The following is a 28,000-nucleotide window of genomic DNA, read 5'->3' as shown; positions in this document are numbered from 1 at the left end:
CTGAGGTCATTACCTGAGCCTAAATCAAGAGTCGGATGCTTAACCAACCACGCCCGCCCCTCCCCCCGCATGGCCCTGCCCTGTTTCCTAAAGACACTGAGCACAGAATGCCTGACTCTGTCCCAGCCTGACTGGGAGCTGCAGCCGCCACAGGCCATGGGGACCCACGGAAACATTTTATTCTTAACGCCAACTCTGTTTTTTCACCCCATTTTCTCTATAAGGTTGGGCGTGGAACCTTTACATATTAAAAATTTCCTAAACCAGTGACTAAAATCTAGGATCTCCAAAGCCAAAAAAAAAGTTTCATCCAACCTCATGTATTTTTTAATGTGATTGAAGTTTATTTTGTAAATATGGCACAGATCCTTGTGCCCTTTATTGTGGAAACTGTACATGAAACCTGTCCCAGTTGAGTTTCTTGTTTAGTCATTTGTTGTTTTTAATGAGAGATGAACTGATGAGAATGGAATATTTTCAGTGTTAAAGGGATCCTGTAATTTATGGTTAGAAGCTCCTTGTTAACTTGCACAGAGCCCGTAGTAGAACAAATAATTAATTTAGTCATTATAAAAAAATAATCTCTGTGGCAGGATTATGGATAATTAATTTTCTTTATGCTTATTTGGAATTTCTTTTCTGCAGTGAGCATTTACTAATCGCATATGAAGAAAATGTACTAATAAAGACATGAAGCTGTAATAAAAATAGGAAATCAACAAGGACTGCTTCTGAAAGGTGGGCATCCAAGTTATGTCATTAGCTGGGTATTTTACTCTTGTCAAAAGAAGTTTAAAATCATAATATATTATTAGTTTTTCTTTATCACACGGTTTTGGTTACTGCTCTCCAATGCACGGACTAGTGCCTAGCAAATTTTCTTACAAATGCTACAGATTTTTTCCTTTTAACTGTTGAGGTGTAACGTACCAATGGCAGGATGGAAGCACGGTAAGTATGCAGCTTCTGTAGAACCATCAGCCCAGATCAAGGTAAAGTTAAACACGTCATCCCAAAAGGTGCCCTATTCTCTTTCCAGTCAAATTCCACTGTTCTGATTTCAGGACTATTTTTGTCTTTTAATGAACTTCATTTAAAATGAAATACAAAAAATAAAAAATAAAATGAAATACATATATGACTTTGTGTCTATTTTGGGGGGTATCTGGCTTTTTTTCTTAATATGATGCTTTGAAATTCAGCTGTATTGTCTCATGTATCAAAGAAATAATTTTAGGGATTCCTGGGTGGCTCAGCGGTTGAGCGCCTGCCTTTGGCTCGGGACACGATCCTAAAGTCCCAGGATCGGGTCCCACATCAGGCTCCCCTGCATGGAGCCTGCAATCTTTAAAAATAATAATAATAGTTTTTAAAATGTTGATTATATGAAAATACCAGAGTTTTTCCATTTTTCTGTAAATGGGCATTTGGATAGTTTCCAGGTTTGAATGATATAAATAAAATCAGGAGCATATCTAGATTTAGGTCAATCAAGAAAGAAATGGGACCACAAAAAGGCAATAATTGGAGGCAGTTTTTTTTTTTTCATTTACTCAGTTGGTGTCTAAAGATGAAAAATTTTTTTAGAAGGTAAGGGTTTGTTTTTTTTTTAAGATTTTATTCATTCATGAGAAACACAGAAAGAAAGGTAGAGACACAGGCAGAGAGAGAAGCAGACTCCCTGAGGGGAGCCCAATGCAGAACTCGAACCCAGGACCCCAGGGTCATGCCCTGAACCAAAGGCAGACGGTCAACCACTGAGCCCCCCGGGTGTCCCCAGTAAGGCTTTTTTTGGATACAAACACTTATTGAGTGCCTATTCATATCGCATGAAATACAAAGATAAGTAAATCTTTATGCAAATTTATCATTTAGTAATGTAGGATTATGCATTTTTATTGTAAACTGAAGAATGAGAAAGCAAGAACAAGGAAGGGGGGAAGAAAATAGAAAAACGAGAATTAAATAGGATTTTATGCAACTCTTAGGTTGCTTCTATATTCTGGCTATCTTAAACTGCGATAAACAGAGGGGTGTTTATGGCTCTTTGATTTAGTGTTTTTGCTTTCTTTGGGTAAATATGCAGTCATGGAATTAATGGATGGGATGATATTTCTATTTTTAATTTTTTGAGAACCCTCCACACTGTCTTCCTCAGTGGTTGCACCAATTTACATTCCCACCAACAGTGCACAAGGCTTCCCCTTTTCTGCACATCCTCATCGACACTTGTTAACTTCTGTCTTTTTGACACTGGCCTTCTGACCAGTAGGAGGTAATATTGTGGTTTGGATTTGCATTTCCCTGACCGTGTGTGATGCTGAGCATCTTTTCAGGCCTCCGTTAGCCATCTGGTTGTCCTCTCTGGAATAATGTCTGTTCAGATTCTCTGCTAATTTTTAAGTTAGATGACTTGGTTTTTTGGGTTTTGTTTTTTGTTTTTTGGGGTTTTTTCGATGTTGAGTTGTATAAGTTCTTTATATTAACACCCAGCAGGATATCCCATTTGCAAATGCCTTGTCCTATTCAGTAGGTTTGCCTTTTCATTTTGTTAGTTGTTTCCTTTGCTGTGCAAGTTTTTTATTTTGGTACAGTCCCAATAGTTTATTGTTGCTTTTGGGTTTTTTTTGGCCTGAGGAGACCTACCCATAAAAATGTTGCTAAGACCAATGTCTATGAGGTTTCTGCCTATGCTTTCCAGAGTTTTACAGTTTCAGGTGTCATATTTAGATCTTTAATCCATGTTGAGGTAATTTTGGTGTATGGTATAAGAAAGTGGTCCAGCTTCATTTTTTTTTTTTGCATGTAGCTGTCCAGTTTCCCCAACAACATTTATTGGGGAGACTGTTTCTTCCCCATTATATATTCTGCCTCCTTTGTTGTAGGGTGACCATATAAACACGGGTTAATTTCTGGGATACCTACCCTGTTTCGGTGATCAATCTATTTTTGTACTAGCACTGTGGTATTTTAATTACTATTGCGTCATAATATATCTTAAAATCTGACACTGTGATACCTCCAACTTTATTCCTCCTTCTCAAGACTGCTTTGGCTATTTGGAGCCACCCAGGCTGCCCAGTATTTTATTCTTTTGAGTGTAATCGTAAATGAGATTGTTTCTCAATTCTCTTTCTAGTACTTTGTTATTAGTGTATGGAAACACAACAGATTTCTTTCTTTTAAAAATTTATTGCTATGGGGGATCCCCGGACCGCTCAGTGGTTTGGCGTGCCTTCAGCCCAGGGCGTGATCCTGGAGCCCCAGGATCGAGTCCCACGTCGGGCTCCCTGCATGGAGCCTGCTTCTCCCTCTGCCTGTGTCTCTGCCTCTCTCTCTCTCTGTGTGTCTCTCATGAATAAGTAAATAAAATCTTTAAAAAAATTTTATTGCTATGTATTCATTTATTTTTAAATTTCCAGTATAATTGGCATTTGGTGTTATAGTAGTTTCAGGTGTACTATATGGTGATTCAGCAATTCTACACATTACTCAGTGCTCATCACAATAAATATGCTCCTAATCACCTTCACTTGTTTCCCCCATCCCTCCCATTCACCTGCCTTCTGGTAATCACCTATTTGTTTTTTATATTTAATAATCTAGGTGTTTTTGTCTCTTTATTTTGTCTCTTAAATTCCACATATGAGTGAAGTCGTGGTGTTTGTCTTTCTCTGGGTCATTTCACTTAGCATTATATCCTCCAGATCCATCCATGTTGTTGCAAATGACAAGGTTTCATTCTTTTTCTTTTTTCTTTCTTTCTTTTTTTTTTTTTTTTTTTTGTGGCTGGATAATATTCCGTTGTGCACATACCACATCTTCTTTACCCAGTCATCTATCAGTGGATGCTTGGGTTGTTTCCATACTTTGGCTATTGTAACTAAGGCTGCAATAAGCATAGGGATGTATATACTTTTTTTGAATTAGTGCTTTCATATTCTTTAGGCAAATACCTAGTAGTAGAATTACTGCATCATAGGGAGGGCAGCTCTATTTTTAATTTATTGAGGAACCTCCGTACTCTTTTCCATGGTTGCTGCACCAGTTTGCATCCCACCAACAGTGTATGAGTGTTTCTTTTTCTCCACATTCCTGCCAACACTGTTTGTTTCTTGTGTTTTTTATTTTAACCATTCTGATAGGGGTGAGGTGATATCACCTTGAGGTTTTGATTTGCATTTCCCTGATGATTAATGGTGTCAAGCCTGTTTTCCTGTATGTTAGCCATCTGTATGTCTTTAAAGAAATGTCTATTCATGTCTTCTGCCCATTTTGAGTTGGGTTATTTGTTTTGTTTTGGTGTTGAGTTGCAGAAGTTCTTGATATATTTTGTACACTGACCCTTTATCAAATATTTAAATATCTTTTCCCATTCAGGAGGTTTTTTTTCAATTGTTTCCTTTGCTGTGCAGAAGCTTTTAATTTTGATGTAGCACCAACTGTTTATTTTTGCTTTTGTTTCTCTTGCCTCAGGAGACCTACCTAGAGTTTAAAAATGTTGCTACAGGGATCCCTGGGTGGCACAGCGGTTTAGCGCCTGCCTTTGGCCCAGGGTGCGATCCTGGAGACCCGGGATCGAATCCCATGTCAGGCTCCTGGTGCATGGAGCCTGCTTCTCCCTCTGCCTATGTCTCTGCCTCTCTCTCTCTCTCTCTGTGTGTGACTATCATAAGTAAATTTAAAAAAAAAAAAAACTTTAAAATAAAGATAAAAATGTTGCTACAGCCAATGTCAGAGAAATTATTTCCTATGTTCTTTTCTAGGATTTTTATGGTCTCAGATCTCACAGTTAGGTCCTTAAACTATTTTGAGTTTATTTTTATGTAACATGTAAGAAAGTGGTCCAGTTTTATTCTTTTGCATGTGACTGTCCAGTTTTCCCAGCACCATTTGTTGAAGAGACTTTTTCTCACTGCACATTCTTGCCTCCTTTGTTGAAGACTAAATGACTATGAAGCATGGTTTTATTTCTGGACTTTCCATTCTGTTCCATTGATCAATGTATATATTTTTGTGCCAGTTCCATGCTGTTTTGATTACTACAGTTTTATAATATAATTTGAAGTCCTAAATTGTGATACCTCCATTTTTGTGTGTATGTACTTAATTGTTTTGGCTATTTGGAGTCCTTCATGGTTTCATACAAATTTTAGGATAATATGTTCTAGTTCTGCAAAAACTTCACTTGGCATTTTGATAGGGATTGCTTTAATTTGTAGATTGATTTGAATAGTATGGACATTTAACATAGATTGTTCTCCCAAGCTATGAGCAAAGATTATTTTTCCATTAGTTTATATCATCTTCAGTTTCTTTCTTCTGTGTTTTATTCTTTTGCATAATTTTCAGAGTACACATCATTCACTTCCCTGGTTAAGTTTATTTCTAGGTATTTTATTATTTTTGGTGCAATTGTAAATGAAATTTTGTCTTAATTTCTCTGTTATTTCATTATTAGCATACAGGAATGCAACTGATTTCTGGATATTCATTTTTGGATTCTGTGATCTTACTGAATTCCTTTATCAGTTCTAATAGGTTTTTTGGTGGAGTCTTTAGTTTTTCCTTTATATACTACCATGTCATCTGTAAACAGTGAAAGTTTAACTACTCCCTTATCAATTTGAATGCCTTTAATTTATTTTTCTTATCTGATTACTGTGGCTAAGATGTCCAGTATTGTGTTAAATAAAAGTGAGGGTGGACATCCTAGTCTTGTTCCTGATCTTAGTGGAAAAGCTTTTAGCTTTTCACCATTGGGTATGATGTTAGTTGTGGGTTTTTCATATACAGCCTTTATTATATTGAGTTATATTTCCTCTAAACCTGTTTGGTTGAGAGTTTTTATTATGATTGGATGTTGTACTTTCTCAAATGCTTTTTTTTTTTTTTAACATCTGTTGAAATGATCACATGGCTTCTATCCTTTCTCTTATTGATGTGATATATCACATTGATTGATTGGCAAATATTGAACCAACTATTGAACCAGCATCCCAGGAATAAATTCTACTAGATTGTGGTTACCAATTTTTTTAGTGTATTGTTGGATTTGTTTGCTAATATTTTGTTGAGGATTTTTGCATCTATGTTCATGAGATATGGTGACATGTGCTTTTCTTTTTTGTAGTGTCAGGGCAATGCTGGCCTCATAGAATGAATTTGGAAGCTTTCCTTACTCTTCTGTTTAGTTTGAGAAGAATAGGTATTAACCCTTTAAATATTTGGCAGAATTCACCTATGGAGCCATCTGGTTTTGGACTTCTGTTTGTTGGGAGTTTTTTGATTACTAATTCGATTTCATTGCTGGTAATTAGTCTGTGGAAATTTTATTTTTTCCGCTTTCAGTTTTGGGAAGTTAGATATTTCTGGGGATTTAACCATTTTTTTTTTTAGGTTGTCCAATTTTTTGGTGTATAATTTTTCATAATATTCTCTTTCAATTCTTTGTATTTCTATGGTGTCAGTTGTTATTTCTCTTTCATTTCTAATTTTGAATTCTTTCTCTCTCTCTCTCTTTGATGAGTCTGACTAATGGATTATCAATTTGTTCATTTTTTCAAATAACTAGCTCCTGGTTTCACTGATCTGTTTTACTGTTTGTTTTTTCAGTTTCTATTTTGAGTATTTCTGCTCTAATCTTTATTATTTCCTTCCTTCTACTAGCTTTGGTTTTGCTTATTCTTTTTCTAACCTCCTTTAGGTATAAGATTAGGTTGTTTATTTGAGGGTTTTTGTTTTTTTCTTCTTGAGACAGGCCTGTATTGCTATAAGCTTCCCTCTTAGAACCTCTTTTGCTGCATCTCAAAGATTTTGGACCATTGAGTTTTTATTTTTTTATTTTTATTTGTCTCCATGTATTTTTTGATTTCCTCTTTGACTTCTTGATTGACCCATTCTTTGTTTAGTAACATGATAATTAGCCTTCATGTATTTGTGGTCTTTTTTAGATTTTTACTTGTTGATTTCTAAACTCATGGCATTGTGGCTGGAAAAGATGCATGGAATGATTTCAATCTTGAATTTGTTGAGACTTGTTTTGTGGCCTAACATGTGATGTTCCATGTGTACTTGAAAAGAATGTATATCTCATGCATACTTGAAAAAAGATGGAATGTTTGGAATATATCTGTTAGATCCATCTGGCCCAATGTGTTATTCATAGCCACCATTTCCTTGTTGATTTTCTGTGTGTATGATCTACCCATTGATGTAAGTAGGGTGTTAAAATTTGCTACTATCATTGCAAAGTAATTATTCATAGTAATTATCGAATACTTCTTTTATGTTTGTTGTTAGCTGCTTTATGTATTGGGTGCTCCCATGTTGGGTATATAAATATTTACAGTTGTTATATGTTCTTGTATTTTCTTTATGAATATATGTGTTGTCCTTTGTCCCTCATTACAATCTTTATTTTACAGTCTATTTTATCTGATATAGGTATTGTTTCTTAGGCTTTCTTTTCAATGTCAGTTGTATAATAAATGCTTTTCTAAATAAATAAATAAATAAATAAATAAATAAATAAATAAATAAATGCTTTCTATGTCTTTACTTTCAACCTGCATGTGTCTTTAGGTCTGAAATGAGTCCCTTGTAGGCAGCCTATACATAGGCCTTGCTTTTTTAAAAAACATATTTTATTTTTAAAGTAATCTCTCCGATGTGGAGCTCCAACTCATGACCCCGTGATCAAGAGTCATATGCTCTATCACCTGAGCCAACTAGTCACCCCAAGTCTGCTTTTTTTTTTTTATCCATTTCATCACCCTATGTCTTTTTATTGGAGTGTTTAGTCCATTTATATTCAAAGTGATTATTGGTAGGTATGTACTTATTGACATTTTGTTTTATGGTTGTTTTTGTAGTTCTCTGGTTCTTTCTTGCTCTTCTCTCACAGTTTACTGGTTTTCTTGAGAGATATATGTGGATTCCTTTCTCCTTATTTTTTGCATATCTATACTGGTGTTTGAATTGTTGTTACCATTAGATTTATATGTGATATCTTATGCATATAACAGGCTATATTAAGTTGATGGTTACCTAAGTTTGAACCCATTCTAAAAGAATTAAATTTTTACTCCTCTCTCCACTCCTCCACGTTTTAGGTATATGGTGTTATATTTTACATCCATGTGTCCCTATGTGTGTGTGTGTGTGTGTGTGTGTGTGTGTGTATCCCTTGATCAATTTTCATAGATATACTTAATTTTCCTGCTTTTGTGCTTTCCACTTTTCTTCTATTTATGGTCTTTCCTTTCCACTCAAGGAGTCCCCTTTAACATTTCTTGTAAGTTTCATTTAGTGGTGATGAATTCCTTTAGCTTTTGTTTGCCTGAGAAACTCTATCTTTCCTTCTATTCTAAATGTTAGGCTTGCTGTATAAGGTATTCTTGGTTACAGGTTTTTTTTCTCTTAGCACTTTGAATATACCCTGCCATTCTCTCCTACCCTGCAAAGTTTCTTGTGAAAAATCTGATAATAGCCTTATGTGCTTTCTCTTGTATGTAACTATTTTCTTTTCTCATACTGCTTTTAAAATTCTTTATCAGTACTTTTTGCCATTTTAATTACCATGTATCTTGGTGTAGATCGCTTTGGGTTGATTGTGTTGGGAGCTCTCTATCTGGATTTCTGTTTCCTTCCCCAGATTTGGGATGTTTTTAGCTACTATTTCCTTAAATGTATTTTGTGACCCCTTTTCTCTCTCTTCTGAGATCTCTATACTGTGAATGTTATTATGTTTGATGTTGTTTGAGTTCTATCAATCTATTCTTATTTTGTATTCTCTTTTCTTTCTCCTGTTTAGCTTGATTGCTTTCCACTACTCTCTTTCAGGTCTCTCTCCATTCTTCTGCTTCCTCTAGTCTGCTACTTATTCTATCTTGTGTATTTTTAATTTCAGTTGTTGAGTTCTTCATCTCTTATTGGTTGTTTTTTGTTTTCTATCTCTCTGTTGAGGGTCTCACTAAAGTCCTCTGCTCTTTTCTCAAATCCATTGAGTATCTTTATGGCCATTACTTTAAATTCTCTATCAGGCATGTTAGTTATCTCCATTTCATTTAGCTCTCTTGCTCTGATTTTGTCCTGTTCTTTCATTTTGGGATGTATTCCTCTGCCTCCTCATTTTGTTTCTCTGTATCTGTTTCTATATGTTAGGAAAGTCAGTTACATCTCCTGCTCTTGAAGGTAGTGGCCTTATGAAGGAGAAGTCCTGTAGTGCCCTGCAGTGCAGTGTTGCCTGCTTCCCAGGTCCTGGAGCTTCACGGGTATCTCCCGTGGTGTGTTGTGTGCTCTACTGTTGCAGTTCTGCTACTCTTGCCTTCAGTCTAGTTGTTTGTAATGGGTCTCTTTACCTGTTGTGAGCACGTTTTGGTCCCTGTGTTGTGAGCACACCACTCTGGGGCCACCTTGGGCTTGAGTTGGGTCAGACCAGGTGTTTGCTAGAGATGCAGGACCACCAAACTACAGGGCACTCTCCCTGCATTGTCACTGAGAAGCTTTTATTGGTGGGTAGGCCCTGTAGTCCGAACAAATGTAGCCCCAGCTCACTGGACTTTTCTCATTGACTAAATGGAAAGGTGTTTGAAAGATCTAATTGTAAGAGGAGTTTGTGAGGTCTGTTCTTAAATACACATTGTGCCTATGCTTCTCTACAGTCACTCGAGACAGAACAGAGAGATTTCAGTAGTAACTGACTTTCCAGAGCATTCCTTGTTTCTTACCTTGAGAACATAGAACTCTTGATTCTCTGTTTTAGACAGTTGCTAAATTTTATAATTTCAGGCTCATAGGCTCACAGGGAAATTTTAAGCTTTATATTTTGTTCTAGTTTTGGGGTCTTGGATATTTTGAATTTTAACTCCTCTGATGTATTACAGTAACCTCTTTTTTGAACTTCCTGTGCTTTAGTTCTCTGTCTCTGTCCAACAACCGGAATTTATGAGATGTGACTAATATAAATTATATGCAGTCTAACTAGTATATGTGGTTATCTTTCTATCTTCTTGGAGCAAGACTCATTTCAGGGTAGCGCCGACCCCCGTCAGGCCTACTTGCACCCTGCCACACTTGTGGCACCACTTTGGATGGACTCTTGCCAATGTTGGTTTGGGAGGGTGAGTCCACAGGAGAATGCGGGTGTAGGCTGCACAATGTTAGCAAGCTTTGTGCCAGTCTGCTGTGGGAGGAGGCTGATTGGGAGGAACTGGTTCACAGGAGAAGGTGGGTTGGGGCACAAGGCATTAGCAAGTTTTGCACAGGTCTGCCGTAGGGGAAGGACTTGGAGCCGAGGCTGGTGTGGAGGGAGCTGGTCTGGTGAATTGTGCAGGGGTTGGCAGGGGTTAACATGCTGTTAGCAAGGGTCATGGGGAGTGCTCACACTGTGCTTGTTCCCACAGATGTCAGACACAGAGGAGGGGAATGGCACCCACTAGCTCTTTTGTTCTTAAAGTCTCCCAAAGATCCCTACCCCTCCAGCATAGGCACTGAGATTAGCAAGCCAATCTCCCTCCTCTGTACCCCAAGGATCTTTTAAACTGCTGCTTCTGTACTGTGTCTCACTGATGCTGTTTGTTGTGCTATCTTTTCAGGGGTAGAGACTCAGTTTCCCATTGTCCTCTGGATCTCCTAGAGCGAAGCTCATTGATTTTGAAAATTCCAGGTCCTGAGTCCCAAGCCCTTCTGGTTTTCATAGCCAAATGTCATAAGGATTTGTCTTCCCGTGTGGGTCCCCCATGTGTGCGGTGCCTAGTGTGATATCCTCTCCCCTCCCAGCACCACAGCATCCCTCCCTCCTGTAGACAGTCCTGCAGTCAGTTTGGCTCCCAGCTGCATGTCTGTCCTCCCTACCCACTTTGATGTAGTCTCTTCTCGACATTTTTTTTTAAAGATTTTATTTATTTATTCATGATAGTCACAGAGAGAGAGAGAGAGGCAGAGACACAGGCAGAGGGAGAAGCTGGCTCCATGCAGGGAGCCCGACGTGGGATTCGATCCCGGGTCTCCAAGATCGCGCCCTGGGCCAAAGGCAGGCGCCAAACCGCTGCGCCACCCAGGGATCCCTCTTCTCGACATTTAGCTGAGAGGAGTCTGTTCTGCTGTCTTCAGGTCATTTTCTGGGTTATTTATGCTGATGTGGATGTCATCTCGGTATATCTGTGCAATGAGGTAAGCCCAGGATCTTCCTACTCCACCATCTTCCCTGTAAGTCCAGATTTCTGTATATTAATTATCTTGCAAATTTATTAAATTCATTTATTCAAAATTTTTCATGAAGTCTTTAGGGTTTCCATATATATTCAGTATGCCATCTGAAAGCAGTGAAAGTTTTACTTCTTCCTTACCAATTTTTAAAAAGATTTTATTTCAGAGAGAGAGAGAGTGTGTGGGTGGGTGGGGGGGAGGAACACAGGGAGAGGGATAAGCACAACCCTGAGATCATGACATGAGCTGCTCTTCTTCCTTACCAGTTTGAATGCCTCTTACGTCTTGTCTGATTGCTGTGGGTGGGAATTCCGGTATTATGTTGAATAAAAGTGGTGAGAGTGGACATCCTTGTCTTGTACTGATCTTAGAGGAAAAGCTCTCAGTTTTTCACCATTGAGTATGATGTTTGATTTGGGTTTTTCATATATGGCCTTCATTATGTTGAAGTATGTTCCCTCTAATCCTACTTTGTTAAGAATTTTTTTTATTGTGAATGGATGTAGAATTTTTCATGTGTTTTCTGCATCTATTAGATGATTATATGGTTCTTATCATTTGTTTAGTTAATGTGATATCTCATGTTGATTGATTTGTGTTTATTGATTTGCTGATCCTTGCACCCCTGGGACAAATTCCACTTGATTATGGTGAATGGTCCTCTAAATATATTTTTGTACTTCCATTTACTAATATTTTGTTGAGAAATTTTGAATCTCTTTCATCAGGAATATTGGCCTATAGTTTTCTTCTTCCTTTTTTTTTTCATAGTGTCTTTATCTGATTTTGGTAACATGGTAATGCTGGCCTTGTAAGATGAATTTGAAAGTTTTCCTTCACTTTCTGTTTTGGAATGATTTGAGAAGAATAGAGACGAACTCTTCTTTAAATGTTTGTAGATTTTGCCTATGAAGCTAACTAGTCTGTGTTTGTTGGTAGTCTCTTGATAACTGATCCAATTTCTTGCTAGTAATCAGTATGTTTAAATGTTCTATTTCTTCCTAGCTTTGGTAGGTTATATGTTTTGAGGAATTTATCCACTTCCTCTATGTTGTCCATTTTGTTGGCATATAATTTTTTGTAATGGTAGCTTGTCCTTTATTTTTCTGTAGCCTTGGTTATTCTCCTCTTTCGTTTCTGATTTTATTTGAGTACTCTTTTTTATGTTGATGAATCTGGCAAAAGCTTTCTGAATTTTTTTTTAAGCTTTCTGAATTTTATCTTCATAGAACCAGCTCTTGCTTTCATTGGTCTTTTTTAATGTTTCTGTTTTTTCATTTTTGTTTTTTTAGTCTCTATTTCTCCTCTGATCTTTATTATTCCCTTCCTCTACTAACATTGGGCTTTGTTCCTTTTTTCTGTTTTTTTTTTTTTCCTAATTCCTTTATTTGTAAGGTTATAAGGTTATATTTTTGGTAACTTCTTGCTTCTTAAGATAGATCTATACTGCTGTAAACTTTTCTCTTAAAACTGCTTTTGCTATGTCCCCCAAATTTATTTTTTAACAGTTAACTAAGTGATAGATACATTTTTTTTTGATAGATACATTTTAAAGTAATTTCATTTGTTTTCCTGTTTATTTAATACATTTAAAAACATTATTCTGAGACAATCCTCACAGATTTCACTAGACTGACATTAGGGTCCAGGGCACAATGTTTGAGAACCCCTGACTCTTGTGGGTACTTGGGCCATTTAAGACCCTGAATCACTCTACCCAAATAACACTCATGGAAGGCTAAAGTAAAGATCAGGATGCCAGTTCATTAATTTGCAATAAGAAATAACTGCCACATAAAATTTACAGAACTACAATGAAAAATGCACAATCCACAACCATAGTGGTGATTTTAACATATCTCTCTGAGTCATAAAATAAGCAGGGAGATTAAAACACACACACATACACATACACACAATAGTAAAGATGTAGAAAGTTTAAACAATATGATTAGCAAACCTGACTTAATAAGAATATATGGATCCCAACAGCTGCAGCATAGACCTTCTTTTCACTAAAGCAAAACATTCAAATTGGCTGTATATTGGATCAAGAACAGTTACCTAAAATTTCAGAGGATTAGGGATCCCTGGGTGGCGCAGCGGTTTAGCACCTGCCTTTGGCCCAGGGCGCGATCCTGGAGACCCGGGATCGAATCCCATGTCAGGCTCCCGGTGCATGGAGCCTGCTTCTCCCTCTGCCTGTGTCTCTGCCTCTCTCTCTCTCTCTCTCTCTGTGACTATCATAAATAAATTTTAAAAAGATTTAAAATAATAATAATAATAATAAAAATTTCAGAGGATTAAAATCCTACTCATTACGTTCTCTGATTATAATATAAATAATCTGGAAATCAACAACAAATACTAGCAAAATCCTTTATGGTTGGAAATAAATACATTTAGTAATTCTTGGATCTAATCTAAAATTAGATAATATTTTGCACTGGATGATAAAAATATAATACTGTATATTGTTTATTTGTAAAATACAGGTGAATGTAACTCTTATTTATAAGGAAATGTTTAGCTTGATATGCATATGTTAGAATAGAAGAATTCTGAAAATCAGTGAGGTAGGCTGGCAAATTTAGCCTAAAAACAGGAAAAAAACAGGTAATAAAGTAAATTAATGACATACACAATAAAGTACAATCACATATCCTAAAATAGATCCTTTGAAAGGACAAATGAAATGTAATATCTTCTTTGCAATACTAATATTAAGAAAAGAGATGGCACAAAAACCAATATCAAGAAAAAAACCAACTGATAACCATAAATTGTAAAGACATTAGATAAAAGGATATCATGAATAGCTTTATGTAAATATATTTGAAAATTTAGCCACAATAAATTTCTGGTAAATATAACTAAGAAAACTAGCCTAGAACATTGGAGCCTCCCTATAACTACTAAGTGTATTGAATTTGTGATTAAAACCTTTACACAATGCGTGTGGGGCTGGCTTAGTCAGTGGAATGTGCAAGTCTTGATCTTTGGGTCATGAGTTCAAACCCTATATCGGATGTAAAACTTACTTAAAAAACAAAGCAAAACAAACAAAACCTCCACATAAAGAACACCCTTGGCCCAGATAGCTTCACTGATGAATTTTATACAACACTTAAGAAAAAACGAGTATTTTTCAAACTCTTGGAGATAGGTGAAAAAGAGGGAATGTTTGCCATGTTGTATGAGATCACAAGAACCTTGATATCAAACACTGAGAAGGTTATTACAAGAAACTAATATGATAATATGATTATTTGCTTTTCTTTGTGGAATCCCACCTAAGTTCATGTAGTAGTTTTCAGTGGCAGCTTTAACAAATTACAATAAACTTTGTGGTTTAAAACAAATGAACTTATTACATTATAGTTTTTAGATTAGAAACCCAATACTGATCTCACTGGGCTGAAATTGTGTGAGCAGGGCTGCCTTTCTTTTCGGAAGTTCTGAGGAGGACCTTGTGTTTTCTAGCATCCAGAGGTCTGCCAGCATTCTTGGCTCTTGGCCCCCTCCACCATCTTGGGAGCCTACAATAGCAGTTGCATTCTTATCACATTGCATCATCCTGACCCCCTGTTAGGTCTCCTTCTTCCACTTTTAAGGACCTTTATCATTCCAGTGGGCCCACCTAGATAATTTGGGATATACTCCCTATTTTAAGGTCAGCTGACTAGCAACCGTAATTCCATCTATAGCTTTAATTTCCCTTTGCTGTGTAAGGTAACATATTCACAGATGGCAAGGAATAAACTTTGGACATCTTTGGGAAGAGGGCATTATTCTGCCTACCACAGCATATACTGCTTTTTAAATTTTTGGCACTAGATGCAAAAGTCCTTAACAAAATGCCAGCACATCAAATTCAGCAATACATGAAAAGGATAATATGTAAAAACAAAGTTGGGCCTACTCAAGAATGGTAACATTGATTTAACATTAAAAAATTCAATTACTATAACAAAGGGGAATGATTTGTTTGATAGAATTCAACTCTTTTTATGATTACAAACGTTTTTCCACCCGACAAATTGACCAAAATGCAAAAGGCACACCAAGGGTTGACAATGGTGTGAACAGTAGGAACTCTCCTATACTGCTGAGCCAGTGTGTGGGTGTGCACCCTTCGGAGAACTGTTTGGCATAATCTGCTAAGGTTGAAGATGTGCACTTAGCAGCTCTGCTCCTGGGTAAATACATCAACTGAAATGTGTTCACATATGTAACAAGAGACATACAAGTATTTTCACAGCATTTTGTTTGTATGGATAAAAACTGGAAGCAGCCTTACCTTCTATTCATAGTAAAGTGGATAAAGTTTGATCTATCCATGCAGTGGAGTACTATATAGTAATGACAATGAGTAAGCTACAGTTATTTGAGCATTGTGAATGAATCGATGAGCATGAATTCTTATTATTTTTAAAGATTTTATTTATTTGAGAGAGAACACATGCCCGCACAAGTTGAGGGAGCGGGGAGAGGAGATGGAGAAGCAGACTCGGGGCTTGATCCCATGGACCCCGAGATCATGAACTGATCCGAAGGCAGATGCTTAACTGACTGAGCCACCCAGGTGTCTCTGATGAGCATAAATTATAGACAAAAAAAAGCCAGGCAGTAAAGAATAAATATTGCATCTTTATATTCATATACAGTTCAAAAAAAGAGGTAAAACTAAATCACATGGTTTTAGGACGTATGCTTAGGTGGCAATTCTCCAAAGAAAAAAAAAAAAAAGACAAGGAATTAATTATCATATAAGTTCAGATAGTAGGGGGTAGTGAGGGAAAGAAAGGGCATGGAAGGAAGGGGCACAAGGTTTCTGGGGGCTGGCAATACCCTATTTCTTTTTTTAAATACCCTATTTCTTAAATGGGGTAGTGGCTACTTGAGTGTTTGCATTGTGACAAGTCAAAAAGATATATTTGCATATTTTTCTTTATGTATATTTGTCTCATCACAAGGCTAGAGTATTTAGACATGGCCAATTCATACTCTATGTAAAGTCAAGTCAGTTAGAAACCATGTTACTGACATATTATTAGGGATCGGTGGTCATATAGAAATGGGAAATTCTTAAGAATTTGTTTGAGTAGCACAGTATCCCCTAGGCCGACCAAGACGTGAAGCCATGCCATTAAAAAAAGATTTTGTCAGTGAAAACAAGAAGTGTTAGATGCATTAGACTTGAGAGGTGTCTCTCAATGACAAAGTCTAGCTGGTTTCCACATCCAGTTGGTAAGGCTCTTGGCCTCCTGGACATCATTTGCATAGGTGATGTCATTTCCTGCAATTCATTGCCATTTAGATGCATCTGTCCGCTTTACTTGCCTGACCCAAGTCTCTCCTCCCTCACCCTTTAGACCTTTGTTTATATATGTTCACACAATAAGATCATAAACTTGTTTCACTGGCATGGTCTTGCTATCTTTAGAATTGATTGGTCTTTCACATTACTTGGATCAGTAGACTCAGGACTGCTCATTACAGTCATTTAAAAGATATATATTTTTTTTTATCTATCTATCTATCTATCTATCTATCTATCTATCTATCTATCATCAGATTCCATTCATTCACAAGAGACACACAGAGAGGCAGAGACACAGGCAGAGGGAGAAACAGGCTCCCTGCAGGGAGCCCAATACAGGACTCGATCCCAGGACCCCGGGGTCACATCCTGAGCCAAAGGCAGTCGCTCAACTGCTGAGCCACCCAGGCATCCCTAAAAAAGAGATTTACTTATTTATTTGAGAGAGAGAGAGAGAGCATGAGCAGGAGGGGCAGAGGGAGAGGTAGGACAGAATTTCAAGCAGACTCTGCTGAGTGTGGAGCCCTACCAGGGCTTGATCTCACAACCCTGAGATCATGACCTGAGCTGAAATCAAGAGTCAGTCACTTAAGTGACTCTGCGACCCAGGTGCCATTCATTGCAGTCATTTTTAAAAGTTCTTTTGGGGAGAAGCACCTGGCTGGCTCAGTCTGTAATGCGCTTGTGGCTCTTGATCTCAGGGTCGTGCATTCAAGTTCTGCACTGAGCATGGAGCCTACTTAAAAAAAAAAAATCTTTGGAGCATTTATCTATATTCTCCATAGACCGACAACGTGGGCATATATGAAGTTCAGATAGTGAAGGGACAATATCCAGCAGGTTGTGGAAGCCAAGACTCCAAGTAGAGAGTATGAGAATAGAAATCAAGAACCCAAGTCATCTTCAGAGAAGTGATCATTTTTAGAGGAGAATGGCTGTATAACATGGATTTCCTATCAGTCTCAATTTTTTTTTACCATAACCTTAGTTTGATAGGAAAATAAATTTGTCACCTAAAATCTTTTAAGAATGGATTGTTCCAATAAATACTCAACATGAAGTTTTTTTTTTGTTATTTTTTTTAAATATTTATTTATTTATTTATTCATGAGAGACACAGAGAGAGGAGAGAGAGGCAGAGACACAGGCAGAGGGAGAAGCAGGCTCCATGCCGGGAGCCCGACATGGAACCCGATTCCGGGACTCCAGGATCGCGCCCTGGGCCAAAGGCAGGCGTCAAACTGCTGAACCACCCAGGGATCCCCATTTTTGTTGTTGATTATGGATGTTTTAAAACATTTTTCGTCAGCACTATCAAATCATATATCTAAACTATTTCAAATTATGGAATATTTCAGCATTTAGGGGATTCAGAATTTGTCTAGGTTTTTTGAAAGACACTGCCTTGAGGGGGCTTGGGACACCTGGCTTGCTCAGTCATCGGAGCATGGGACAGTTGATGTTGGGGTTGTGAGTTCAAGCCCCACATTGGGTGTAAAAACTACTTAAAAATAAAATCTTAAAAGGAAAAAGACACTGCCTTGAATAGAGTGAAAAAAAGATAACAGGTAAAAGGTACACAGAATATAATTTATAATGATTTTATAAATGATTTTAGATTTATAATGATTTGTAAATGATCTTATAATTTTAGAATTTTATAATAGTTGAGTTTCAGGTCTACTTTTAGTTCTACTTTACCATTGCTAGGAAATCAAAATACTGTACTGCCTAAACATGAATGTACTCAACACTGAGTAAGTTTGAGATTTATATTTTCATTTACATATTCTCTCATTCGGAGATTCTCCATTTTATTCATGAGTAGCGCCAGAAACACCCAGATACCTAGGCAGTCGCTGAGTCATCCCATTCATTCCACTTCTGCCATTTAGACCGACATAACATTCGCTCTCTGTTCAATGCACTTTCCAGTATTTGGAGTTACGGAATTTGAGCTGTGAGACCTTAGCAATCATCCCAACTCTTGCAGATGACAGATCAGCCCTGTATTGCGGTGATGATTCACCTGGAGTCGTATCTCCCAGATGGTGGCAGCAGTGGGACCAGAACCATATCCTCTATGAAACCAGCTGGGTCATTGTCTCTTGCAGTGGTGTCATTATGGCAGATGGAACGGGATGTTAGGTTTTAATGTGAGGCAGACCTACAGAGAGGGTTTACCTTCCCCATTTGTCACCTTGTGATCTGGGGTGAGTATTTCCAATCCTGTTTCCTTGTAAAACATACCTAGTATGGTAGCTGTAGGGAATAAATGAGATGATGCACATAAGCAATTAGCGCAATGTCTGATCTATAACACACACGTATTTTAAAATGTTTGCTATTATTATCTCTGATTATCTTTTCCTTTTGAGGACAAGCATCCCTACTTTCTTTTTCTCATATATTTTGGGATTTTTTAAAATACCATCCCAATCATCATTTCTAGTTACATATTTTTCATGAAATGTGGCATTAGTGCTTAAAACAAATATGGCTTATTTAGCTCAGGGCCAGAGCACGATGTACGTATCTTTAAGCTATTGGCAATGATTATAAAAAAATTTTAGAACAGTGGAAATTATTAACTCACTTGTAAAATTCTCCATGGAATCATCTACATATACCAGCATATATTGTTCTTTCTCCAGTTGCATTTTTCTTTTCCTTCCTCCTATAGCCCTCATAAAGGAAAACAGATCATTCTATGGTGATGTGTGTGGGAAGAAAACATGGGGGGTGGAGAAGAAAACATGGAGCCATATACACATTAATGCCCTGAGAAATTGGATAAAAAGAATCAAGGAAGAGGAGTGCCTGGCTGGCTCAGTCAGTTGGGCCTGGAGCCTACTTAAAAAGAAAGGAATCACAGAAGAAACATCCATCAAATTCCTTTAGGTCTCCTCATCAGTGACCATTAGCCTTGACTTTGTCTTTCCAGTACTGTACAGATGACTTCCCAGATTTGTCTGTCTGTGTATCTCATTATACACACTCTTGCCTTCAGTGTCGATATTTTGGTGGGTGGTAAATACTGATTAAAACTGTATCTTCCAAAAAAAAAATGTATCTTCCAATTATAGCAGTATTGCGAGAAGTAGCTATTAAATAATGCCATTCCTTCCAAAACTCTTAAGTAAAATTTCATCCGAGAATAATGATTTTGTGTAGACGTTACTTCTGGAGTGATGTTTGGAGTAGACTGTAATTCTCATACTTTTCCAACTGACTCTAGCATGTAAAGCTACTCTTTAAATTTGCCCTCAAAGTTGGTGATCATTGCAATTCGATAACGTGGAAATGGGATGTCACATGTTCCTCAAAGCACAGGGTCTACCCGAGAGGTCTGGGTAATCATTTCTCCCCGTAGGATGTTACGCTGGGTCCGGCCCTTCCGGGCTTCCAAGGTAGAGGAGGAGTTCATGGCCTTGTGGGCCATCAGTCGTGGCCTCCAAGCAGCCTCACGTGGATAGGCCCACCCCGTAGTCATCACTGCTGCAGGGTCCCTTCCCAGCACCTAACTGCACTGCCCTAGGTGATGTGCAAGAACATTCTCCATCCTTGGAGGGTTGTTAGCCTTATTGTCAGGAGAACGTGATGGTGGTAGTTGAGAACGGGACCAGTGGTTGGAGAGCAAGTACCACTTGTGATTGCCTAACTGTGCACCATCTGACGCGTCCCCCGAATGTTACATTCCTGTTCTTGAACCCGGGACGATCCTACTTCTCCTGGGGGCTGCATATTCTGGTCTGTATAAACCATGGCGCCGAATGCCTGGGTTTGAACCCCGTTCTGTTACTTAAGAGATCTGTGTGATTGTGGGCCAATTGCTCCCTCACATCAGTAAAAGAGAGGTTCTCACACGATTCTATGAAGATTCAGTTGGTTAAGGTAGGTGAAGTTAGAGCAGTGCCTACAAGCAGCACTCGAACACCAGCCATTGCTGTCTTCAAAAACAGGGCCCGGGCCCCTCCTGGAGGAATGAGATGGGACCGAGGGACGGTCTTGGAAGGCAGACGCTCTCGGTATGTCAGTGTTTGGCCAACTGGTCAGTTCGTGGGCTCCTCGCGGCTGGGAGCTAGGCTGCATGTGTGTCACATGGTACCCGGAACAGGCGGTCATGAGGAGATGGATGTGCAGGTCAGTGCTTCTTAAGAAGGTGAATGAAAAATAGCCAATCCTCCTTTTTTCCAATTTTTTTTGCTGAAGGATTGAATATTTGAAATTATAATTTAGAATTCATTATTTTCGGGGGCACCTGGCTGGCTCAGTCAGTAGAGCATGAGACTCTTGATCTCAGGGTTGAGTTCAAGCCCCACTTTGGGTGTAGAGATGACTTAAAAATGAAATCATTAAAAAATAAATAAATAAAAAATTTTTTTTTCCCTTTCTGACTCCCTGAAATTGCTTTTATCGATGGCTCTCCCAGGATGGTCGCTCTACCTTTGACTAATCATGTTGGGTCTCCCTGGCAAATTCACAAAATGTGTATCTGGCTTGTCTGTTCTCAACCTGTGAAACCACATGAAGGTTTCACAACTCTAGCCGTGAGGTGTAGCTCCATCTCTAAGCCTCAACTCATCGGAATTTCCTTTAGCTTGGGATCACTTGGATGGACCACCGGACCACCGTGGAGGAGCGTCGCAGAGCAATGCGAGGAGCGTGGGTGGGTGAAGAAAAGGTGATGTCTGAGCGAGACCTGGTTTTACCTTCATTAGCACTCCTTGGTTGTGCAACCTGAAGTCCTTTGTTCTCTGAAAATAGTGGCGTTGGTACTGAGCTGAGCCACACGGCTGGGGCTGGCTGGTGGTATTTCCTAGCATCTCGTGCACCGTGGACACACGAGGATTAGCAGCCCTTCAGAAGACAGTCTGATGTCACCCGCACTCGCTTTGCTGACAACCGAGGACTCGTCTGCTTCCACCTGTCCTCAGTCACCACACTGGTTTTGCTGCAGAGGGAAGATTTCGTCTTTTAGCCAGCAGGTGGCAACCAAATGAAAGCTAAAAGTTCATCTCGTTATGATAACCGGTGAAAATACTGTCTTTTCCTATATTAATGCGTGATGGAAATGACAGGTGGATGGGAGTAAAAGCGTTTCACTCGGAAGCGGAGTCACCTCTGGCTACGGCATTTTTAACACTGAGCCCCAGATACAGATTAGTTTCTGTAAGGCCGCTTTGGATCTCAGAACCAGAGTCGCACAGCCGTGTAGCTTTTTAGGAGTTTGTCAGAGGAATCATCAAGATTTATGCAACCTTGTGTTTAAAACAATGAATCCATTCACTCGATTTGGCAGATTGAAAAGCTGAGTAAAAAGTAAAGCCATCAACTGATAAAATAGAGTGGTTATAAGAACACTACTTCATTTTCTTCTCGGTCTGGTTGTATGTGATTTTGTGGTTTACCCTCTGAATTTGTGCATGATTTTTAAGCAAGTACACTTTTTAACTAAAAAAAACTTTATTTATTTTTAAAGATTTGTATTTATTTATGCATGAGAGACAGAGAGAGAGAGAGAGAGAGAGAGAGAGAGGCAGAGACACAGACAGAGGGAGAGGCAGGCTCCATCCATGCAGGGAGCCAGACATGGGACTCAGTCCTGGGTCTCCAGGATCACGCCCCGGGCTGAAGGTGGCGCTAAACCTCTGAGCCATCTGGGCTGCGCCTAAAAAAGACTTTTAAAAGGTATTGGCAAGACAGGATCCTTGGTAAACTCTGAGTCTTAGTAATTTTTTTTAATCCATAAAGTTGGGACAATATTATATACTGTTGTAAAAGAAGAAGAAGAAAGAAGAAAGAAGAAAGAAGAAGAAGAAGAAGAAGAAGAAGAAAAGAAGCAAGAAGAAGAAGAAGAAGAGAAGGAAGAAGAAGAAAAAGAAGTAGAAAAGAAGGAAGACGAGGATGAAGAAAGAAGAAAGAAGGTGTTGGATGAAGAGCACTTCGGGTTAGGGTGCCTGGCACCCCAGGGGACATAACAAATGGGACTATTTAGAGGATTTATGTTATGGAGAATCGCTAGAGGTGGGAGGGGTCCGAGAGCCTCTGCTCCCTAACTAACCCCTTCCCTACACCAGGTGCCCTGAAGCCACTGCTCTCCTTAACACGGGTCCCCCTGGATTAATCCTTCGCGCCGGCTGGAGGTAGAGGGCAGAGAAGGCGGCTGCTGAGGGTTGGCTTCCCCTTTTCCAGGGACTGGGGGCAGTCCCTCTCGTGGGACTGGCAGGTGCTGTGACAGCTGCATCTACCAGACACGTCAGGATCCAACCACAGCCACACGGTAGGCGCTGCTCCGCTTTGAGAAAATTCAACTCTTAACAGTAAGATGAACCCCTAATACTAGTGGACTTGGGTTTTCCACACTCCCTGCGACGATTTGTATCAAAATTCACGCCGTGACCACCGGAGATCAAAGTCAAGCAAAAGAAAATCTAAAACCCAAAGGGATGTTTTAGGCGTATGTGGGACAGGCACCCGGCTGGTGGCCCAGGGTGAGCCTCCCAGAGGTGCTGCGTCCCCGCCAACGGTCGCTGCCCCCGACCCGTAAGGCCGAGGAGAGGATGCCAATTCCAGGCCTGGTTCTGGGCCTGGGATCCTTGCAGGCAGCGGAGGCAGTAGCGTCTCTGACGTCCGGGCTGTATAAAGCAAAGTGCATCTGCAGTTAGATCCTTGTAATTTATAATCAGGCTTGATGATGGTTGTTGATGAGTGATGCTGCAGGAATCACAGGTTTGTGTTCTCCGTGCCTTCTTACCACGTTTCCTGAAGCTCAGTAAGACAAAGAGCCGGGGAGGCTACTGACAGGTTAGTCCCTTCGGGTGTGCTAGGGCTCTGGTCTCCCAAGGGAAGGGCAGGTTGAAGGACAGGGTGCGATGACCTTTCCTTCCCTTCCTACTTCACGATGCGTGTTGGGCCGGCCCGCGGGTGACACAGGGCTTACTGCCGGGGGCTGAGTCAACAGAAGCGTCTGTTCCTACCGGAGACTCAGGGCGCTTACCCCCCGAGAAACCGTCCTGGCGGGGACCCGGCCGTGCAGGGCTCTGGGGCCGCTCGCGGGTTCACCCCGACGCGTGCACCCCATCCGTGGGGCAGCCGGACTCGCGGGGCCTGCGTCCTTGGCCAAGCGGTGGCCCTCACACGGGGCCTTGGCGTATGCAGGCAACGAGGACCATGGAGTGACCGTGTCCAAATGTGGAGAGTCGCCCAGGAAGCCAGGATGGCACGGAATGTGCAGGCACACACGCACGTACAAAGGGGAGCCGTCGGGAAGGGAAAGAGCCTGAGCGGGACAGGCTGGGTGCAGACCAGAGGCCAGACCCCACTGTGGGAGCAGCTTCGGGGTGCAAGGTGCAGTCCCCCCACATGTGGCCTCCGGGGGGGCAGCCTCTGCCCCGGTGTCCAGGGCACATCTAAGTACCTCGTTCTTCCCCATCAGAAATACGGGGCTTTTGCCCCGTATTTTTTTAAAAAAATGCTCGGCTGTGTGTATATCTCCGGGTCCACATTTGACTCAAATGTGTGCAGGAACAGCCTCAAATGCACCAGGGATTGGGACGGGGACAGGGGCAGGGGGCAGGGGGCAGGCCTGTGGGGAAGCCTCCTGGCTCCCGGCCCACTCGAACAGGGCCCTGGGGGTGAGGGGCCCGGGCCACCTGCCGAGCAAGTCAGGCCTGCAGCAGCGTCTGTGGGGAGCCGGGCCTCCTCATCGCGGGTTCCAGGGACTTGTCACAAGTGCCCCCACAGAGCCTGACAGCGTGAGGGACCTGTGGCATCAAGTACGGGCCGGGCCATTTCCTTCGTCGAATGAAAATGAAGGGAGCGCTGCAGGCATCAGAGTGTTGGGAGCACCGAGGCCCGGGCTCTCCTCACTGCGGGGACTCTGCGCCCACTGTCCCGCGCCCACGAAGCACTGCTCCAGCCATGGCGTGCAGCTGCCCCCCGCCGGGCCCTGGAGCGCCCAGACCCCTGGGGGGACGCCAGCGGCAGCAGGCCTCGGGGAAAACCCGGGATGACTGACGTGGGGTCAGGAGACGGGTGCGCCCGGGAGCCCTCGCTCGTGAATCACCTTATCTTTCTGATGTTTATGTTCTCTCACTTGTCAAACAGAAGCAAAGAGGTGAGGGCATTTGAGATCATATAAATGAAACGGCACCAAGTACCTTATAATTGGCATTGAAGAAATGATTTTCCCCCCAATTGGGGGATCAAAGAATTTGGGCCTATTAGCCTTGGCCGCATCCTTCAGTCTATTACCGTCAGCATCACCTGCACCTGCTGGGCCGAGGGGCGCGCGCCGGAAGTATTCGCAGAAAGGATGAGCTGATGAGTGGCCAAGGAACACACGCCTGTGGACAATAAACACATGGCCTGACGGTATTTATGCCGCGAGTGACCGTCTAGGGCCAGTCTAGTGACCCTCGCGTTAATCCGGGAAGTGGAGAAGAGAGAATTTCACAGACTCTCAAGAGATATTAGGAACTTTCCTCTTCTATTAACAAATTTAAAGTTTAATGGGACAGGTGAGTGGCTTTGGTGTTGAAAAATGAATGTTTATATCAGAAATCTATCGAGCTACCATAAGTTCACTGTGGCGTGAAACAGCAACCCGAAAGGCAGCAAGGCCTGGCCTCTCCGCATGACCCCAGGGCACCTCAGGAGGCATGGGGGGCTCCCTGGGAGGCTCACGCTCACTCCTCGAGAACCCAGAATCTCATCCACTAGGTTGGCTCAGCAAAAATGTTGAAGTAGAAGTCAGCCTAAGGGGGACCCCCAGGGGGGCTGAGAGGTGGAGCATCTGCCTTGGGCTCAGGTCGTGACCTCGGGGTCCTGGGATTGAGTCCCACGTCAGGCTCCCCACAGGGAGCCTGCTTCTCCCTCTGCCTGGGTCTCTGCCTCTCTCTCTCTCTTTCTCTGGGTCTCTCATGAATAAACAAATAAAATCTTTTAAAAGGGGGGAGGGGTGGTCAACCAAAGGGTGGGCCCAGAGACTTCCCAGGAGCCAAAACCCAAGCCAGGGAATGTGATGGGTATAGGTGGGGACATGTGAAGTCTGCAAGAATCCAGGCCTGGGCCAGTTCCCATGACACTGGTCCCCACTGCAAGGACTTCTGTGTCATTCTGGAAGGCCAGAAGCCTTTCTAAAGATGAAGAAGGACAAAGAGATAACCAAATAAATCCAGAGAGGGGCTGTATTATCACAGAGGGGAACTTTGCCCCCGAAGCCAGCTGTTTTCAGACATGAGAAGGTAGCCACTTGCAAGCAGCTTAGCCCTCGTGTCCTCCATGAAGAGATGGAGGATGTGTGTCATCCCCAGACAAGCTGACTAGGCCCGTGCTCTGTGTTCCCGTCTACCTTTGCCATCTTCCGCTCCCATACCCTGAACACGTACTTGGCGGCTGTTGTAGGCGACATGGCTATTTTCTGATCACATTTGGCAGCTTGATTGTTATTTATTGGTAATGGGTCTTTGAGGATTTAGACGGTGCTAAGCACAGGGTAGTTAAATACATGTATAAATGAATGACTATTCATTTATTCAAATGACTATCTCGGAATCGTTTATTAAAACTTTGAAATACCTGGCAGATCTTTAAAGAACCAGGTTTGTGACCTTTTGGTGAAATTTTAAAAAATGGTTCTACTTGATTATTCTATTTCTGTATTTCGTCGATTCTAAGATGTGTATTTATCTCAGACATTTAAACATCTCTGAAATTGGGATACAGCTTACAATTGCTCATGTTTTTTTTTTTTAATTTTTTTTAATTTATTTATGATAGTCACACAGAGAGAGAGAGAGAGAGGCAGAGACACAGGCAGAGGGAGAAGCAGGCTCCATGCACCGGGAGCCCGATGTGGGACTCGATCCCGGGTCTCCAGGATCGCGCCCTGGGCCAAAGGCGGGCGCTAAACCGCTGCGCCACCCAGGGTTCCCCTGCTCGTGTTTATAATATTATCAGTATCACTTTTTAACCAACAGTTTGCAAATTAATGAATGGTGAGTATAAAAAGGGATAGGTTTCTTAGATGTGATAAACTATTTTATATATATACGCATCGCACCTTCGTACTGCATATGCTGCTTTCTACAAGGATAGGATAATGGGGAAAGCATGGCTTTTTATATCAGAGGGATTTTATTGTGAATCCTGGCTCTGTGTTTTTTCTGTTGTTGTTTAAATCTGAGCAAAGAGCTTGCTCTGACATTATTCTGTAGGTTGCAGTGTTCTCATTTGTATGATGGGAATAAAGCATTCCTTTTTTTTTTTGGAATAAAGCATTCCTATTAAGGTTTTGCACTAAAGACCTTCAAACCTTCAAAGAAGAAATTTAGCCGAACGCCTTTCCTTTTTTTCTCTCTACCTTTTCCATCAGCCTAGTTGTATCTTAGAACAGCTCTATCAGTTAAGAATATGTAATTTCCATTTTACAGGTTTAGAAACAGAGGCTTCGCAGCATGAGTGAGTAAAGAGAAAGAACTTTGTGGAGGCTTTGCTTTTTCCCACTATTCTTCTAGCTCTATTAGGCTTCTCACAGGTGACTATTGACGTAGGTGAGAGTTTAGCTACTTTTTGGTTGATAAATTTCCGCAGGCAGCGTGTGTAACAGTCTTACACAATACCTTAATAATAATGTCACATACTACATCCTTTTTGGAAAGGAATTTACCTCTTGCCCTCATCCTGTAAACAAGGATGGGCTTCTATTTAAAGAAGAGGAAAAGGAAGAGGGAAAAGGATGTTATATCACCTGGCCTCGCATTTTTGGGAGCAGATGTTTTCCTCATCTCATTGTTCACAGAAAATTGGTTCAAAACGGTAGAAACCAAATGTTCAAAACTACTGTAATCCATAAATCAATTCATGCTATTCTTTTGTTTGTCTAGAACAAAATTATGCACTGAAACTAAAGATCAATCCTAAACCTCAGGGCTTGGTGCAAAACCAAAAGCAAGTTATCATTTCTGTCCTGTGATGGACCAACAGGCAGTGGATGCAAGACCTGCAGGCTGAATCCAGGGGGGAATCGCAGAGGAGTGGTGGAAATCGCATTTATATTTTCTCAGTTTTGCCTGAAAATTTTCAATTGTGGAGTTTTCTTTTCTTCACCTCGACATTTCTTTTTCCTGTTTGGCAATCACATTTGTAATTAGATTGCAAATGGATCAGATAACGAGCAAGCAGTCTCATCTCAGGAATAAAATACCAAATTGAAGTGAAGAGGAGATGAGTGGGTGCCTGTTGTTTGAAATTGCAGTTGGGTTTCTGATGGAGCCTGGGCTGCTTCCAGCCCCGGGGCGCTGGCTGGTGGTGGCAGACAGTGCACCCCGCATCTGAAGAGCTGAGGGTCCCTGAATGAAAGATGTGTGATTGAGAGAGAGAAGCAAATTTAAAGAGTTTAGCCAGTGTCTAAACTTGATAGGTGCTCGATAAATTCACCTTTGGCATCGTTCGTTTCCTTTC

The sequence above is a fragment of the Canis aureus genome, chromosome 1, assembly GCF_053574225.1.
Source record: "Canis aureus isolate CA01 chromosome 1, VMU_Caureus_v.1.0, whole genome shotgun sequence".
Lineage (NCBI taxonomy): Eukaryota > Metazoa > Chordata > Mammalia > Carnivora > Canidae > Canis > Canis aureus.
Note: the sequence above shows the minus strand (reverse complement) of the source record.